Genomic DNA, 20,872 nt, shown 5'->3' with positions numbered 1-20,872 from the left:
TAAAGAAATGTATCGAGTCATTATACTTTTAACTTGGAAAATAAGCTATTTATTATATTTAAAAAAAAAATGAATTTATTTCTCCTTCTTGTTAATGAAATTACGAACTGCATTGAGTCTTGCAGTGTTTTGTTTTGTCACGATAGAGTATACAATACCAATATCAATAATATAATCTGATATAACGGGGTTTCCGATCTGTTGCAAGTGCTCTAGGAACTAGCTTTATGTCACCATCATCCTAGTTGTTTCCTCAATTGTTAAACTACACACAATGACACAGGCAGTGGAACAAAAAACTGAGAATATAAAATAACAATGTTTACATCGAGTTCTTAGGTTTTCGCGACTGTTATATATAGGAAATGAAATTTATTCTAATATCCGTTATTAACTAATAATTCGTATTATTAGTATTAAAAGTCGTTAAATTCGTATTGTTAAAATAAAATAATTTGTAAAATATAATGTAGCGTAAATTGGAATGTTTCTTTGTAAAATTAAATAATAAGGTATTAATAACTTTTGTAATAATAATGAAAAAAAGGGTCGTTTGCATTAATATTAGACGTAACTGGTTGATGACTGTACCACCTCAGTCACCAGTGATCATGGGACTTGTAAAGGGCCCAAAACGTTGGTTTGTTTGAAAAAACAAATATACGCCATTTAAATCCGGAAAAATAGTTTTATAACAATGATTATACTTATATATAAATAAGAATTCATCATAAAGTAGAAATTAAATTACTCACGCAAAAAAAAAAAAAAATTAAATTACTATCTTGTAACATCAATTTGATATAACCGTAATTGAAAAAAATAAATCGAACAAAATGCAATTTTTGTTTGATTTTGTGATTAAGCACTAACGACTGAAAATATAAAATAAATAAAAAACTTATTCAACGAAAACATAAAATAAATAACTAAAGTGTACGAAATTTACAAGAACGCAAAGTCAACTTCGAACCACTCAACAATCGCCTTAATTAGTAGAAAATTAAAACACACGAATGAAAAAAACTCTTCTTTTTCTTATTTTAAAATTAGACCTAAAATAAAACAATTTACTAAGCATTTTCTAAATGAGAATAATCTTTATTTCACAGTTAAGCAAACTCTACTTAAAATCGTAATATTGATGAAACTCTACTGTTCATTCGTAATGCAAATTCCCCTGAGAAGAATGAGCAAGAAACACTAGGGGTTACTCTCTCTTTGTAAATATATATTCGTATACATTTATCATTTATAGAATAGAATAGAATCATTTATTTCATGTTATCAATGTCACAATATTACAATTGGAAATACAATGTCAAGGGATAACTATGATCGTCAGTAATAAAATTATAATAATAATGATGAATATAAAATAAAGTAGTATAACTACTGCTTGTCGAATAAAATAAAATTAAAATTGTTTCAAAAGAGACTCATCGACACTGTACAATTCAATATCCAATAAAAGGATTTTTAGTCGGGTACAAAACGTTTCATCGTTTCTAACACTTTTCAGGTCTGTGGGTAGATGTTCGTAGAATCGGGGACCTATTACCCGCGGATTTCTATATTTATTTCAAAGAGTTCGAGAATACCTGTAAAAACAGCTGTTACTACCATGGATTTTTGTCATGTTGTAGAAGCTGTATAAATAAACCTTTAGTACAAACTTTTTGTTTCACTATAGTTTTAAACCTCATGAATCTACTGAAATATTGTTATAGAAGCTTATACATTGACGACTGTCAAAAACAGGCAAGTTTATATTTAATCCTCGTATTAACGTTATGTCTATTACTATTATTCATGGATATAAATTACTGTTCTTCTTAACATAAATAACATTTTCATAAATGTATCATGACACTGGTGTAATTGTTCCGCTAAACGTATTTTTATTTGTGATACCAAGTAAGTGAACAAATAAGGCGTGCGCCTGGTGATAAGCGACACGTCTGTCCATAGCAGTTGCACTGCCACCCAGAGCTTTGAAATCCATAGATCTGAGAGGCACTGCCACATAACTTGCCAAGTCTCAGGTGCAAGAATAATTTCGCCAGGATCTTAACCCTCCAAAACCGGGACGCAGTAAGAAATAGGTAAGGTATATGCCTAATATACTCTGGTCACATTTTAGAAAGGAGAGAGATATTAATTATTTAGTGAACAATATGCACCAACAGTATCAATAATCTCATCTGGCAGAACGTGCGCTTCCCGTCTGTACTCCAAAACAACAATATCCCGCTACCTTTCGCCGAAACAATTGAATGGCGACTGTTCATTCATTGGTTACCATCATAACGGTATTGCTGGTCCATCAAACACCGATACCAGATATTGTTGATCCGTCAGAATTTCTACAACCCCTGGATGGTAAACATCTTATTAACAGATTAAGGGGGAATGGTAGGTCGAGGTAAAATGGTAGCTGTAAGAGTATGCGTTGTAATTCAGTACTCGTTCGCTAAGCTTCCTCGAAGTGATGGCCGGTACATTGAATGAGTTGGTATTGACCAACATGCGTACGCGCCTCTGGAATTCCTTTGAGTATTGTGTATACACATATTTGATCAAGTATCAATAGATTAGATTTAGAAGCAGTAAAGTTCCCTGAGAAAGAGTTCGTCCAAGACACTACTGCCTGCCACCTTACCTATTTTTTGATACCAAATAACAGGACAAACAAATCGCCTGTCATGGCAGTTGCAGTGCTACTCACATCTTTAAATCGCAAAGTTCAGAGGGGCACTGCCACTGCGCTTGTCACTGCGCCTGTAATTTCAAATTATACTGTTTAGCGGCAGAAAGAGGTGAGGTGACAGTACTTCACTGGAGGAATTCTTTCACAAGGAGCTCTATTGCTAAAAATTCGGTGCTGGTGGTGTACAATAAAAGCTTAAATACTAAAAACTAAGTCTAGGATTAATTATATGAATAAAATTCGGTCCCTGCGGCAAGGTGCCCAAGACGCTGGCAGCGTTTCCCCTTTGTATGGCTATGCTAATGCATTGGGAAATTGGGTTTCCCAGACAGTCTATTAATTTTTTTTAATAAAATTTCGTACCGATGAAGGGCACCGGGACCCCACTGGCCAAGAGTTTCGACTCCAAAGGCTTTACGTAGGTAATCGGAGCTAAGAGATTAGTTTAAGGAAATTAACATTTTTAATACACATCACACAAGCGTCAAAGTACATTTATGAAAATGTCATTTATGTTAAGAGGAATAGTAATATGTTTATGAAAATAGTGACAGACATAACATTTATACGGGGAATAAAAATAAACCAGCTGTTCTTGATAGTCGTCTTCATAAAGTCGCAAATTCATTTAAGGGGCAATGTATACTAATGTATAATGTATTGATATACAAAATTTTCCATTCACGAGGTTCAAAACTATAGTGAAATAAAAACTTTATACTAAAGATTACTATACAACTTCTGTGTACTTGGATGACAAAATCCGTGGCAGTAACCCGCATAGCTCATGGAGATAGTTTCCATATCCGATCTTGGAAAGCAAAAATAAAATATATTGTAAATGTTGAATGTGTACAAATGTTATTTACAAAGAGCAACCCCTAGAGTTTCTTGCTCATTCTTCTCAGGGAAATCTGCCTTACGAATGAGCGGTAGAGTTTAACCATTGTGACGATTTCAAGTGTAATAATGCTTACCTTTAGAATAAAGATCATTTTGGTTTTGATTTTGATTCTGGAACCGAGGCTTAGATAATTTATAACGTAGCAAATATAACAACGTCACTTAAATAACACTTGAAATTCACCCATTTCCTGACTCTTTGCCACTCCTCGAACCGATATCTCGAAAACCGGGTTATCAAGATAATGGCTCTATAATTCGTTCCACAGATTATCTTCCACTGTTTGCGTTGCACTCGAGATGCGCCCGCGCAGCTGTTGAAACTTCTACTGTACTATGGTTACTTTATTGAGAACTGTGACTGATAAATTTTCGTTTTAACTAATCAAGTTAGTAGCAGTAGAGCTCTTTGTCTAGGGAAGTACTGCCACCTTACCTACTTCTGCCGCTAAGTAATTAAATTACAGGCACATGGGACTTTTCAACTTATATTTCGGGGTGACACGTGCAGTACCTCAAATCTTTGCCATTTGAAGCTCTGAGTGCCACTGCACCTGTTATGACAGGCGTATCGTTCACCACCAGTCGCACGACTTGTTCGTCCTGTCACTTTGTATCAGAAAAAAAGTTCCTCTCTTTATTGAAATACAACGGTTTATTTTTTATGGAATATAAATATTGCTTTCAAATAAAAGGTAACACGCGTCAAACTTACTTAATTGTTATTCACAGGGTTTGGGTATTATTGTAACCGATTTATTGTTTTTTCGCTTACACGTGTTAGAGTTCTTCGTATAATGGTTTTACTAATAGATTAGATCTAAACTATACTGAAGAAAGAACTCATTTGTCATGTCACCGGACTGTCACAATAGCTTGTTAGATATTTGTACAACTAAATGAAATAGTCTATGTTACTTTTAACTAAGTACCAACACGTAATACTGGTAATCTTAGTCCTTGGCATAGTTTCATTTTAGAAGATGATTAATGCCATTACATCAGAGTCCAATAATTTGGCTGCAAGCAATCTGGGGGTCTATTCTCGTCCTCCGTCCGACATCGTCAGTCCGAAATAATTATGGTGTAATAAGTAATACTCGACCAGTTTATTCGTATCATGCATCTTATAATTTGATCGAATATTATTTATTTCACAGTAATTGTTTCGGACGGATATCGGATAGAGGACGACAGTACAGGGTCAGATATTTGTTTGAAGAATTTTGCGTAATTCCGAGGTACACTGGTTTCATTACATGTTTTCTATATTTTATTTTTATTTTATTTTATTTTATTTATTCATGGTAAACTAAAATTATATACAAATCTAGAATAAACAGTGAATATATAACATAAGCATGTAAGCACTCTAGAGAAAAAAAACAGAGATCGAAGAAATTATGAAATATTCAAAAAGAAAAACATTACACACACAACACACACACACACACACGCAGTGTAAGTGAGTGAGTGAGTGAGTGTGTGTGTGTGTGTGTGTGTGTGTGTTATTTTCCTAACAATTAAACAAAAAATCGCTGAGTAACCCTCTTAAAGACATTTTGTTGTATTTGTCACAGGTTATTGATATTGTTGCAAGCTCGCAGCAGAAACGAATTCTTTCTGTAATTGGTTGAGACGACAGCTATGTCAAACATTTTGTTAACCCTAAAATTACGCCCGGGAGTCAAACAGTTAAGTTTGTACAGAAGTTCAGGACAATCAATTGTATTCCGAGCTATTTTTAAAATATATGTGCAATCGGCTATTTGACTACTCATATAAAGAGGAAGAATATTATTCAAGTGATAAACTACAAAATAATAAAAAAAACTATGTAACAAATGTTAAAAAAAAACATGTTTCTGTGTTGACAGTATTAGTTTGTGTTTAATGAAGGAGCAAGTATTTAGAAAAGAGTATATAGTAGCTATACCAATAGTATAATTCCAATTCATAACTGGCTGAAACTTTTGACATTTCTAATCGGAACAATATTTGATTTAACTCACAAATTAGAAAGGTATAGTCGGAATCTTCTCGCTCGGAAACTATTACTACTAAACTAACCGATCGGTGCCATCCCGATTTGAATCAAAATCAGCATGCTGGGGTCCACTTCCGCTTTCGTCAAGTTGGCGTGCTCACTAGGGCTAGCGCGACAGGGCGCGACTTTTTTTATATAATGCCAAGTGACGTTAACAAACAAATTCTGGGCCTGGTGGTAAGCGACACGCCTGTACATAACAGTTGCAGTGCCACTCAGAGCTTTAAGCCGTAAAGGCCGCTGGGGCATTGCCACTGTGCCCGTTTCCCTGAGACGTAAGTTTACAAGTTCCATGTGCCTGTAATTTCACCAGCACCCTTTAAAACAGGAACGTAATAATGCTCATATTACAGCTTGGCGGCAGAAAAATGTACTCTTTCACAAAAAGCTAGAAGAGCTAGAGAGCGACATAATGACGTGCAATACAATAATGAGTACAGAACTCTGTACGAGAATAGCAGTATCCCTGTCATGCTAGCCCTATATGGAGAGGCTTTATGTCCAATAGTGGATGCGTATAAACTGATGATGACGATAAAAGCTGCTTTATTAAAGACCTTTTCCTGAAAAGAGAAAAGGCATTTTTGAGTGATTTTTACATTGATTTGGTTATGTCAGTATTAGGATGGAAACTTCTGATCCAAAATATAACGATTACAGTCAGTGTGTTACGAGCAACCTAACACAAACTCGATTTTTTCTTTTCCGAATTAACGTTTGTTCGAATTTTCATTACACCGAATTATAACGAAACCGTTGCTATTTCAGGATATGATGGATGTTTATCGCAAAGACACGATTAGATTGGGTTAGGTTAGGTTAAGTTAGGTTTAAAAGAAAAAAACATTTTCCTCTCAAAATTACTTTCGATATTATGAAAATTCGAGCTAACGTTATTTCTGGAAAATGTCATTTCGGACTATTGATAGGCAACCAATAAACCTATAACACAGTCATACCCGTCGATACGTATATATTTTCAGAAAAATAACTTTTCGCCCGTAAATTTTTTTCCATCTCCTTTTTTTTTTGAACAACCCTGCCAATATCTTTAAGTGTTGCTATTTTCTTTTTTTATTGATTAAACCGAAATTGAATCGGCAACTTTTTAAATCTGATAGTTATTGCAAGTAATAATAAGCATTGTAAACTAAATAATTGATTCTATAGTGTTTGCACAAGCAATAACTATATTTAATAAACAGCTTTGAAATTGACCTTGTTCCCTTTTCTCCAAGAATATTTCTTCTATTTCCTTTAATTCATTTCTTGTAAAGTTTTGTGAAGTTTATCAAGCATCCAAGGCCCCTTGGATGGATGCAAGGAAATGAAACCTTATGTAACAACCTTCAGTTATTTTCTTTATTTCTTTCATTTATTATACCCACGTATTACGAATCTGTACCTATCTATGATTCTCTATTGTCATATAGGTAACGTGGAAGGGAAGAGATAAGGGATTTAATTATAATATTATCAAACACTTGGAGGGAATTATCGTTTCAGAGATCATTGTGAAATAATTATTCTTAGTTGGTAAGTACAGGTATTAATGTTAAGATAAATAATCACTGTAATTAGCTAAACGATTATTTATTTACAAAGTCACCCACAATCAATGTTTTGCGTCAATATGAACGCCGTCAAAAGAAGATCGATAGAGAGTTATCATCCAATAAGATCTCAAATATTTTAGAACTTCGCATTGTTTTTTCGTCTTCTTATCGTGTGTACAGGTATTAGGGGCACACAAGCAAGTGCTGCATGGACTAGACATCAGGTTAGACTAGCATCCTTGAACCCCCTTGTCGTGGTGGGGGGGCTCTAGTAGCCGTGGTCGATTTCATCCCACGAAGCTAAGAGGAACCCACGGGGCCGGCCGATGGTGGTAGGCTGACCCGAGGAGGAGGGCGTTCCGCGCGGGGCTCGTTTGGTCAGCGGGACCGCGCGGATGCGCGAGGAGGAGGGTCGCGGGGGGAGAGACGTGTCGGTGTGTCGTTGCCGCTCGTCCTATCCTCCGCGGCCGAACGTGGGCGGTTGGCCCGTGGTGGGCACTCCAAGGGACTCTCTTCGGAGAGTCCGCGCGGAAGCGCGTTAGGTGTTGCGGCGGAGCCTGCCATCAGATCCACCGCGGGGGCTGGGTGAGCAGCCACTGAACTTCACAGTTGAGTGGATGCTGTCCATGGCCCCTGGGTAGCGGAGTCGGGGGAGTTCGCTGCCCAGCATAAAGGGGCCCGGGATGGAAGGCTCGTCTGGTGTTCGGCGAGCCTCACATTCGGAGTCGAGGGACCGATGTGTCTCCCTTCTCGAGGAGGGGCTGCGCAGGGCGCGGCCAGCCGCTGGTGGGGGCGCGGACGAGTGCAACAGCGTACCCGTACCCCCATCTACAGCGGAGAGGAGGAACACTCCGGGGGTTTAGTGCGGTCGGGCTGCTCCCCTTCAGGGTTCAGCGCAGTCCCACATAACCCCGGCTCTGCCCCCGCGGAGCCGGGGTATCTGTAAGCAGATTCCCCCGCATTAAAAAAAAGCATCCTTGAACCTCAGTATATACATCTTGTCTCTGTAGCGACCTTCGAAGTAGATTCAAGGACTTCCACTAGGGCACCGCAGATCGCAATCTGGTGGTAGTTGATCTTCAGGGATTTTAGCAGCAATAGAGCTCCTTGTAAAAGAGCTCCTCCAGGAAAGTACTGCCACCTTACTTATTTCTCCCACCAAGCAGTAATCAAAGTTAAAGTCAAATCATTTATTCCACAGGTAAAATTTTTACACTTGAAAACGTCATTTTTTAAACTACTCATTCACTGTGTTGACTTCCCTGAGAAGAACAACCCAGAAGCTCTAGGGATTGCTCATTTTAAATAAACTTTAATGCTATGGAATACACTTTCAATTATATTTGTGTGGAACCTAGACTCATGTTGTCTTATACATCTTTATGTAACACGTAGTCTTTAATTTTAATGTGAGCATTACTGCATTCCGGTTTTCAAAGCTAAGGGTGTTGGTGAAATTACATTCAGATGGGACTCGTCAACTAATGTCTCAAGTTGACAGCCGCAACGGCAGTGGCCCTCACATCTTTGCGATTTAGAACTCTGAGTGCCGCTGCAACTGCCATGGACAGGCGTGAAGTGGAAGATGGTGGAGGGTTTTTCTGTTTTCACACAGCACACCTAGTGACAGTCGAATGGTCACTCGTAGACTGTTACGGCTTTTGACATGAACTCGGGAAGTTTGGTAACTTGGTTTCTTTGTTCTTTATCTGTCCAATTTCTTTAATATCATCAGACTATGTGAAATTACTCCACTAGTTTGTTATAATTATTAACACAAAGATCGAACACTCAGAAAAAATTTCTTCGATCTGACCGGATTCGTGCCGACGTCTTCTAGCATACCGTGGCAGACGTTATACCAATTAAGCCATGGAACGAACCAGCGGACCTCACGAATGTTTCTATGTGTTTGTTGTCATGTCTTTATATTTGGTTTTTTCAGCGATTTTATCATCAGACTATTTGACCGGTTACTACGTTAGGGATAGCAAGTTTCTCATTCAGAATTAGTTATTGGCTTTCTGATCTTAGAACCCTTGTGCTGAACCCAAGCCGTTAAAAACCGCTGCAATTGTCAGAAAAAAATGCAAAGTAATAAATGCCTTACGAAAAAACATACAAGTGTCACACAGCTCATGCAAATTGTTCACATCTCAGACGGTGAACATCTCATGATCATTGTTTGTTTAGCATGGGTGTCACATAGTGGGCCAACGTCCTGACCATCCGCGAGTTGCATTTCTTAAATAATTATTTTTGAGAAGACATTTTGTGTTTATTGTTCTGCATCAATTCATTGTTTTTCTTTAATCGATATTACGTGATCTCGAATTCAAATTTTTCCCGTACTAACACTATATGAGTAATACGGCTTTATTTCAGAATTTATTTTTTTTACAAACGAAATTAAAGCATTTGAAAAATGTATATCGTGTTCTATTTAGTTCAGTTGATATAAAAAAATAGGTATATGTAAAGTACCTTATGAATACAACGGTTTCCTCGCAAAATTTCGAGGTAAGTTTGTGTTATTTTTGTTCTATCATGAAAATTTTCATTCAACACTTTCATTGTTGTGCGGAATCAGCCATTTGAGGTGGCATAGACTCTTAATTCTCCTTCAAAAAGATTATTCGTGTATTATATTACATTCTATGTAACCAATTTTCAAGTAGTTTCTATTTCTGGTTTGACAGTATTGGTTTCTGTTTAATTGAACAGCAAGTATGTAAAAAAGAGCAGCTATAGATAACCTTGGCACTTTGCTATTGTTGCTGTTAATAGCTACGTGGTAGTATTTACATAATCTCGCAAATTATACATATTTCTTGGTTCTTTGTCATCAATTTGTAGAATTTTGGTTGAAATATATACTATTGATTTGAAATATAATGTTCCCTTTTTAATCGTCTTCAAAATAGGAGGAGGTCCTCATTGTTTTTTTTTCTTTTTTGTGTGTGTACGTGTTACGCGATTCCTCCGGCATTTGTGGACGGATTTTGATGATTCTTTTTTTGTTGGAAAGAGAGTACCTCGGTATTGGTCTCATTTAAATTAAAGAAAATATTCCACCTCTAAGGGTGGTAATCTAGGGAATTGATCCGGTTTCGCGCACTTTCCTGTAACCGATTTCAATATAACTTGGCATATAGATGTTATTTCAAGAACTTTCGAAGTCGGTTTGTCTTATAAAAAGTCATAATTATTATCTTTTAATAAAGAGAATCCCGAATATCTGTACGTGCCCTTAATTTTCGTTGTCCTGCCCATAAAAGTAAAGTTTATGCATTTAGTTAGAACCAATTAAAAATGATATTATAAAGTAATGGCGACATTACAATACGTCTCAAAGCTGTTAACTGCCTGCGATGGTCTGTCACACAGAGGTCCCGGGTTTATCTCCCGGACCGGGAGAAATATTTATATCCCCTTCATTTCTGTTGTCCTAAAACGTGGCTAAGTGATAAAACAATTTTTTGAGATATCTTTTGAAACCATAACCCAGTTTTAGTATATTGAAATTGTTTCATTATATTTCAGCTATGCTATTATATTAAAAGAGAATTTTGTGCATATATTTTTTTATACGTTTTAAAACGTATATTTGACCATACGTCACGTAGCCGTGTTTCAGATCGAGAACGGCACATTTATTACACTCGTAAGTATGGGTGTGATTTGTGGTTGTCCACGAGTATGTGTGTGTCCATGGCACCGTAGCATAAGGTTTCTTTAGTGCGGGGTTATGAATGTGTGCGTTATTATTATTATTACTTTACAATATCTACTGGTGATAAAATAGGTGTGGTGAGGTTTTACTTATCAATAGTCTAAAATGACATTTTCCAGAAATAACGTTTGTCCGAATTTTCATAACTTCGAAAGTAATTTTAAGAGGAAAAGGTTTTTTTTCTTTTAAACCTAACTTAACCGAACCTAATCGTGTATTTGCGATAAACATCCAACATATCCAGAAAGAACAAAGTTTTCGTTATAATTCGATGTAATGAAAATTCCAACAATCGTTACTTTGGAAAAAAAATTCGAGTTTGTGATAGTTTACCTGTGGTGAGTCTTTAGCAAGGAGCTCTACTGCTACTAAATGTTATAAAGCTTTTAATATTTTATTATTATTACTTTAGCTATTATTAGAAGAGCTTTAAATCGCAAAGATCTGAGTGAACTGAAATACAAAGTTGGTATAGGCACCAAATGTGCTATAGTTTCACCAGCAGCCACCCTTTAAAAACGGAACGCCGTATTCTTCACATTACCGCTTGGCGGCTGTAATAGGTAATATGGCAGTACGTCTCTGGATGAACTCTTTCACAAGGAGCTCTAGTGCTACTAAATAAGTTTATGCTAATTCGTCCCAGTCATCTCCGAAGCAGACAAGATAGGCATGCCGGTCACATCTGGGGCCGTTGTACTCGGCTTCCGCTACACCCGCTTTTTTAAAACTTCCTCCGCGCAGCACTTTGGCCATACACTGCTTTATACAATTCGAGTAGATTATTAGGCATACATTTCTGCACCAATATTATAAATGAGAAAGGTTTGGCTGTTTTGGGGATTGTACTTAGGAAATCTATAGGTATACTATATTCCCGGGCCGGGAGAAATACTTGTATTACCTACATTTATTTCTCTGGTGAGTTTGGGTGTAATTTGTGGTTGTCTATGTGTGTGTACATGACACCCGCGATACAGGGTTTTCCTAGTGCGGGGCTATGTTGAGTGTGTACGTTGTTATTATTATTATTGTTATTACATATTATTGGCATTTAATGTATTATATATTTTCCTTTCCAACTCTTAAATTTCTATACTAAGATTGCCTGGAAGAAATTGCTACTAATAAGACCGCCTGTTGTAGATTACCTTAATCTGTGATACTCACTTTACTGTTCTGTGTGGTAATTGTAATTTTTTATGTGCAATAAAGAATGCTTGAGAGTTCGTCCAGGAAAGTACTACCACAGTGTAATCATTAATACGGTCAGGTTTAGAAGGGTGCTGGTCAAATCACAGGCACATGTCAACTTATGTCTCAGCGTGACGGCAGCAGTAGTAGTGCCCCTTAGATCATTGCGTTTTAAAGCTCTGTGTGGCACTGCAACTGTTATGGACAGTCGTGTAGCTTACCATTACGTGCACGTCTTGTTCGTCTCATTATTTAGTACAATAAAAAAAAAATTCTGTCATTCATTCATTCATTCACATCTAAAGTGTAATGTAATTGCGGAAAAGCTATGACACAGTACCAATGAGCTGTTTATAAAAATAGACACTTGAACATTGACTTACAATTATATGGACGTCGGGTCCGCGCTAAAAAGTGTCCGCACTTGTAAGGCGCTAAAATCGTATACAGAGCGCCAAACTCCGCTTTAGTCTTCATTTGTTCTACTGACAGCGCGATACTGCGATGACATTACAATTTAAATTTCGAATAGGTTGACTTGGGACATTTTTTTCGTGGTTTTTGTATTAGACCCGTCGTCCATTTATTTGTAAGTCAATGCACTTGAAATTCATTAGACTGGTCACGATTAAAACTTTTTACGTTGATGTTCAAAGATCTGACGAAGAAGGTGTCAAGGTGACGATCTCCTTCGTTCAACCTTTACATCTTCCCTGCGCTAATTCCCATTGATAAGACGAGATAGCACAATGCGCCATTATGAGATACGCGGAACATGATGTTTACTTGATTACGCTCAATAGTTGGATTGGGCTGCTTGTGACCACTCGGTAGACCCCATTCTGTATTTTATTTAAATCGCTAGAACGATTTACTGATAGGCTAATAAAAACTTTCGTATAACTAAGGTAAACGATTCTTGTATGGGGAATTGTTCGTTTTTACAATACGATTCCGGAGCATATATTAAGATTACCGTTTCCTAAGTTTAAAACTTACATTAAATGTATTTTAATTGAAAAGTCTTGTTACAAAATTGTAGACTACGTGTTAGATAAAGATGTATGGAAAGACAGCATGAGTCTAGATTGCAGACAAACATGATTCAATATGAATTTCATAGCATTTAGTTTATTTGAAAAGAGCAATCCCTAGAGTTTCTTACTGTTCTTCTCAGGGAGGTCAGGGTAGTGAACGAGCTGTACTTTAAAAAATGATGTTTTCAAGTGTAAAAATAAGTGTAAAATAATATTATGATTATTTGATTTTGACTTTGAAAAGAGGTTATGACTCGAAAACACAGTAATATTTTCATTACAAACAAGCCGATAAGAGCGATGGTAGCCTAGAAAGAGAAAATATAATTATTGATTGTTATTGAAACTCATGGTGATGTTATTTTTTGTAAAATTACTCCACTTTAAATTATTAATACAAACACAAATTATAACTTTTATATGAAAACGGACTTCAAACGTTCGTGGAATTAGATACATCTGTTTTACAAATTTTATTGAAATCGGTTACCGGAAAGTGAGCGAAACCGGATTCATCCCCTAGTTTGCCACCCTTAGAGGTGGAATATTTCCTTCAAATTTAAATGGGACCAATACTGAGGTACCCTCTTTCCAACAAAAAAAGAATCATGAAAATCGGTCCACAAATAATCGCGTAGTAATAGGATTTTTTTAGTAAGAGGACTAAAAAGTCGTGGGGTTGGTGGTAAACGATACGCTGGTCCATAACAGTTGCAGTGCCACTGAGAGCTTTAAAACGCAAAAATCTGGGCCTGAGGCATCAGTTAACAAGTTAATTGTGCCTGTAATTTCACCAGCACTTACCCTTCAAAACCTTAATACAGTAATGCTCACATTACTGCTTGGCGGCAGACATAGGTAAGGTGGCAGTACCCTGGACGAACTCTTTCACAAGGAGCTCTACTGCTAAAATTTAAGGATTTATGGGAGTCCTATGTTAAGGATATTAAGGAAGGTGACTGTCCCAAATGTGCACAGGCAGCGATTGCAGCTTTCCAGCGAGTGGCCCGTTTGACAATAGTCAAACGGTTCATAATGGGTAATACCTCAATTTGAAACTCCCTAAATGTTTTTTAATTTTTCTAATTTGTTATTTGTTAGTGCCGTGAGAAAAGTGGACATTTCTAAGAACCTCCAGATGGCTAAGTTTGTATCAAAATAGTCGTTATTATAATGCAATAAAGATTGATAATAAACTACCAGTACTCAAAAACTGAGACATATTATAGAACTATCATTAAATAATTAAAATAAAATACTTATTGACAAATGTTGTCATTGCTTAATGGAATATTATATTGACAAACTTACGTAGTTAGTTAATTAAATTTAGTTTAACCTTTATTGTGTATTTGACGAAGACTGATGATGCTATATTTGACATGTAATTTAGTTAAAATTTTATTTTTTATTAATGCGTAATGTAATCATAAAAGTAGGGACTAAGTGCCATACAGTAGGTGTCATATAAGTTGCCTTGATCTATAATTGATCTATAAGAACTTGTATTGTTATGTCTAGCATTTTGAATAAATAAATAAACAGTTGTATACTTCGTTTCAATCCATTTTAAACAAAAAGTAAACAAACAAGACACTGACCCGATCATAGATGGCTTAGTGATGGCCAGTCGTAATGCCAAATACAAATCGATTAATTAATTGAATGAATCGATTTATTCAATTCAGTCATACTCACGGTTTTCCTTACATAACCTATATAAGCATATTTAAGATTTCCGAAATCTTAATTTTAAATCCTCCTTAGGTTTTCGCGATTGTTACACATAGGAAATGAAACTATTTTTCCGGATTTAAATCGCGTATATTTGTTTTTTCAAACAAACCGACGTTAAAAACAAAAAGACTGTACCACCTCAGTCAACCGTGACCATGGGACCTGTAAAGGGCCCGAAACGTCGGTTTGTTTGAAAAAACAAATATACGCGATTTAAATCCGGAAAAATAGTTTCATTTCCTATTTAAATCCTCCTTCAAATCCTTACAATTAGGTCTCGTTCGATTGTGAGTGAAATATTCGATTTACTAATCGATTACAAAAACTTTAATTGAATGGACCGAATGTGTTTTTGTACAACACTATGTAACCATAGACATGCTGCATAGTTGTATAGTTGAAAAATAACCTCACTTTTGGACTACCATTTTGAAGTAAGATTTTACGATGCTGAATCCAATGGATATTTTTGGAAAAAGCGACGAGATATCAAGTCGAAATCTTCAAAATATACATCAAAGTGTTACTTATTCGAGTGATTGCTTTGGCAATTTAATCAAACAGTTTAGTTTAATTTTTGTTCAAAATGGATTGTAACGGACTATAGTAACAAGTGGAACATATCGGCCTACATAAATCTTCTACGAACGCTTCTGAAGAAATCACAATGCAAATATTTAAATTCGATCAATCTCTTATCTAACGGTTATGTCCGCTATGTACAGTATACCGGGTGGAAATTTGTAATGCCACCTGGAGGGAAAGTACTCTAAATACTGTAAAAAATAAATAAATAAAAAATAAATATTTTTACTTAAAGGAAACATTCCTTTATTTTTTAAAAGAAATAAAACTGCATTCATAGATTTTCGAATCGAACCCGCTTTAATCTGAAAAAAAATGCACCCTGCACTTTTATTGCATCGATCGATAGGGTTAATTATAAGAATAAAATCTCTCTCACAAAATTGGTTAATTAAATGAAAAAAAAACCATGAAATCTTAACGTATTTTAATAAACCGAAAATAATCTAACTAATTAGTTGCTCGAAATGAGCTCCATTTTCTTGGATACACAAATTTAATCTTTTAACGAATTCATTTTGAGTAACTTTTAATAACGTGTTGTGATGAATTGTATTACAAATCTGAACCTCAGCCTTCAACTCGTTTACACTCGCATAGGATTTAAGGTAAATTTGATTTTTAACACATCCCCACAAATAAAAACTAAAGGGGTGAGATCTGGTGATCTCGCAGGCCATCTGATTGTGCCGTTTGTACCAATCCAGGTATTAAAATGGTTACTAATGTAGGCAGTAGTGACTCTGCAGTTATGGGCTGGAGCGCCATTTTGCTGCAGAATTATTCGATTTCGCTCTTCCTCGGATAAAACATTTCACTCATTTCTTAAGAGATCCAGTATTTTAAGATACTTGACAGTGTTCAAATGACCTTCGTACACGTGAACAACCATATTTCTCATAATTCCGCACCAAACTTTGAAAGAGAATCTTACTTGATTGTTAGTTTCATGGACACGAACAGGATTCACTCGAGACGAATAATGGTTATTGGGGCGGTTGTACATGCCGTTTATTACTGAAGTTGGTTTCGTCAGACCATACAATGTTACTCGAAAAATTCGGGTTACGGCCAACTTCTCTTAGCATGTTTTGACAAAATTGAAGTCGTCTCTCACAATCCCCAGGATGCAATTTTTGCACCAACCGGCCGTCATGATAACATTTATACTTCTACTTTTTAAGCACTTGGAGTACGCAAGTGTGGTTCGTTCCAATATCTTCTGCAGCATCTCTGCTTGAAGCCTTCGGAAATGGTTCGAAGTATGTTAAAATATTAAGATCGAATTCGGAATAGTTCTGTTGAGGAGTTTGCCGTCGCTTTTTTAAATTTATTTATGAAGTACTACCACATCATATATATTACAATATTTCAACATTCAACATACGGAATTACATCTGATATATATGACAATTACGGTGTACATAGCATTTATAATAGAAGGGTTACTAAAACAACTTATATTAACTTAATTCAAATTAACGTTATCAATACCTACTGCTCGAATTTGAATAATTTTAAAACTTTATTGACAAAAATATTTATCCTGTCGTGGTACACATCTAAGTCCTCGATTTTACTGTTAATCGTATTGTACACGTTGAAAATCCTAGTCAAAGGGGATTGAAGGCCAAGATTGGTTTTACAAGGGGGGGTATAGAAAATTTTTGTTATTGCGTTTCTAGGATATTTATACGGAATACTCAGAGAAATGCATTCGTGTAAATCACTACATTGGACCAGTCCATTAATGAGCCCGTGCAGGAAACACAAGTCATACGCCACCAATCTCGCTTTTCGTAGCTACCCGTATTTTATAAATTATTTACCATTCTTTTCAGAACGAATCGAGTTGGTGCTTGTCGATCCCGATATCTCTCTTCATACCACCGCAGAGCTAAATTCACATTTTTGTTATTTAAAAAATAAGCTTCCATTAAATCAAATTATTCTTGATATGCCATTTTTACGATGAGACAAATATGAAATTTATTTATTTATAGGAAAACTATCAGCACTTACTTAGAAAGGATATGTAAAAACAATCAAATGGAAATAACAAAAGACAATGTATTTTCAAATGAAACATTCCATTTTTAAATTACCTCTTGCCACTGATGGTACCACACCAAAGAGTCTACATTACAAACATGTGCAAATTGCAATCTTCTTATCTAAATAGTACTTCGTCATTTTAATGGATAAATGACGTCAACGATAATTAACAAGTAATCTGATGGACCTTTGAGTAAAAGTGCTTTAACTTGACCCATTGAATTTATAAGTCCAGATTTCATGGTTTGTAAGAGAGATTTCAACCTCATAATTGACCCTATTGATTGATTCAATAAAAGTACAGGGTGCATTCTTTTAAAGATTTTAGCGGATTCGATTCCCGCGTGTGGCTTTTTCGAAAATCTTTGAATGCAGTATTTTTTTTTTTAATAAAGGAATGTCTCCTTTAAGTAAAAATTTGTATCTCCAGTATTTGACGTACTTTGCTTCCAAGTGACATTACAAATTTCCACCCTGTATGGCGTGTATATATTTTTGTATATCTACGATGAAGTTGCGATGACTACAATGTAGATATCTACAAACACACGATTGTGTAAGAATTAAAAAAACATCTATTGATTTGGATACAAAAAGATTAATTGTTTTTACTACATACCTTGTCACTAGAGCTATAAGATCGTTTACTGGGTACTATTAATCTTTGTCACGATTAAATTTGTGCTCAAAAAGGTTTTAATTAAATTGAAAACTTAATACCTCTTGGTACCATAAAAAAGAATCATATACACATAAAAAAACTTTAATAAATCGATTAAATAAAAAGAATCCACGCTTTATGCACGCCTTGATAAAATCTGTGTTTAAAGCAAGATCGAAAAAGGTCAAAATAATAAAATTAATTAAGATCTACAATTTAATTGTGCCACCAACATTTATTATGTACCAATTCTATTTAAAGCAAGTAAATATTTCTATTTATATATTTATTTTGCTTTTTTTGATAGAAGAATATACGTCTAAGTACCTTTTCGCAAACAGATGGCAAGCGCCTGGACGGAATGACTCTCATCCCTTCGAGTATGGGCACTGGTGTGAGACGCCAAGTGTCCCAAGTGACACTTGCCCCATCCCCTCTCCAGCACACTATCAAAAGGGCTGACTCCGCAGCGGAGCTGGCACAAAGAATAAAAAAAGCAATAAGTACCAGGACTTCGGCTCCGACTACCTATTTACAGCGTTTAGAGTCGAAACCCTTGGCCCGGGACAATACAAAGGAGGAACGCTGCCAGCATCATTTTAGTAGCAGTAGACCTCCTTGTGTAATAGTTCGTCCAGGGCAGTACTGCCATCTTACCCATTTCTGCCGCCAAGCAGTAATGTCAGCATTACTGTGTTCCGGTTTTGAAGGGTAAGGTGTAAATGAAAATGTGTAAATTAGGCACACGACTTGTTCGTCGCGTCACTTGAAGTTATAAAAAAAAATCTTTGGAACTTTCCCAACCCAGACCAATTTTATTCATATAATTTAATCCTAGTTTACTTTCTAGTATTTAAGCTTTTATTGTACCTACCTCACATGTATATTATGAAAATAATAATACGAATAAAAGGTACCCTTTTCTTATAAATATGGCGTGAAACTTGCAACTTACGCAACTTCGAGAGTGTTCGTAAATGTGTAAACATCCTCAAAACATAACTTTTTCAATAATCTGCGCTCGGACAATATGTAGGTAGTTTTATAATAAGTCGCTGGTAAGTCAATGCTGGATCGCAATATAATCTCACCTGCACTTTTTCTTATATTGGTTCGGGAGGCCGCCCGCCAGAACTCTCTCGACTTCGGGCTTGAGAGAGTGATATTTTATGTGCATTCCCTCTCATTCATCCATCATTTTTATTATTGACTGCTCGGTGTCGTGTTGGTGTCTACTGGTGACTGATTGTGACGGTGGACCTTTGGAGCTCCAAAAAGTAGGCAACGAATAGCGGTGACGTCATCCACCATACACATACCGGAAGAGCCGAATACAAGGAGATTAAAGGTAGGTGGGTTTTATATGGTCATCCGAGATCAAAAATATTGCTATTTACGTTTTGTCCGACCAGCTAAAATTATAGTCCACTTTTCTTTTATTCTTATTAAAAAATTAAAATTTCGTTAACTGAGAGAGAAAGAGTGAAAAGGATTTCATTTTCGTTACTAATGGTTCACCCATGGATATTTGCAACACCAGAAGAGTTCTTTATTCAAAATCTATTTTGAAAGACCTTATTATTATAGGGCAAAGAAGAACGGAAAAAGAGAATAGGGTAATTTTCAAGTAAGTTTTTCTTTAACTAATTTCGGTGGCAATTTCTGTAATATATATTTAAATATTCTAGAATATTATCATGAAGTATTATTTAACATGTCACGATAATTTACTCGAATACTTAAATAATAAAAATTGCCACCGAAATTAGGTAACGAAATCTAACCTGAGAATTACTCATTCTTCCTATGAATTTAAAATGCCCGGAAAATACGATTTCATAAGTATTCCGTTAACTTTCAATTAAGATTTCCTAAAACATCTACTATGGCACTGCATCACTGCAGTCCTTTGACTGGAGTAAACACGGTAACACTATATATTACCTCATTGGTTATCTCCACACGGTGCAGTTCAAATTCCTGCGTGAATGACCGACGTCGCCCATTTAAATGCTACTGACGTTTCTCACGGGATGAGAGCATTGATCGGGTTTAATTTTTTTAACGTAGGAAAGGCTTCTGTTTATTCACAATTTCATTTAATAGTAAATGAGACAGGAACGAGGAAGATAATACCCCCAAAAAGACCCAGTAGACTCTAACCCAGGATATTCTGACTTTTGAATAACTGCCTCCGTGGCCGAACCAAACGGTTACCACGCCGGACTACCACGCAGAGGTCCCACTTTCAATTCCCGGGCCGGGAGAAATATTTGTATGGCTTACATGTATTTCCTCGTGAGTTTGGGTGTAATTTGTGGTTGTCTATGTGTGTGTCCATGGCACCCGCGACACAGGGTTTCCCTAGTGCGGGGCTATGTTGAATGTGTGCGTTATTATTATTATTATTGAATTTTTTTCCTTGTTTCTTAATTTTCGTAGCAGTAGAGCTCCTTGTGGAAGAGTTAGTTCAGGACAGTACTGGTACCTTACCAAGCAGTAATGTCAGCATTACTGTGTTCCGGTTTTGAAGGGTACGGGTGCTGGTGAAATTACAGGCACACAGGATTTGTGAACGTATGTCTCAGGGTGACAGGCGCAGTGGTAGTGCCCCTCAATTTATGCGATTTAAAGCTCTGAGTAGCAGCATGCGC

This window comes from Hyposmocoma kahamanoa, unplaced genomic scaffold, assembly GCF_003589595.1.
Source record: "Hyposmocoma kahamanoa isolate Upper Pololo Valley unplaced genomic scaffold, ASM358959v1 101, whole genome shotgun sequence".
Lineage (NCBI taxonomy): Eukaryota > Metazoa > Arthropoda > Insecta > Lepidoptera > Cosmopterigidae > Hyposmocoma > Hyposmocoma kahamanoa.
The sequence above is the reverse complement of the archived record's forward strand: the minus strand, read 5'-3'. Positions refer to the sequence as shown.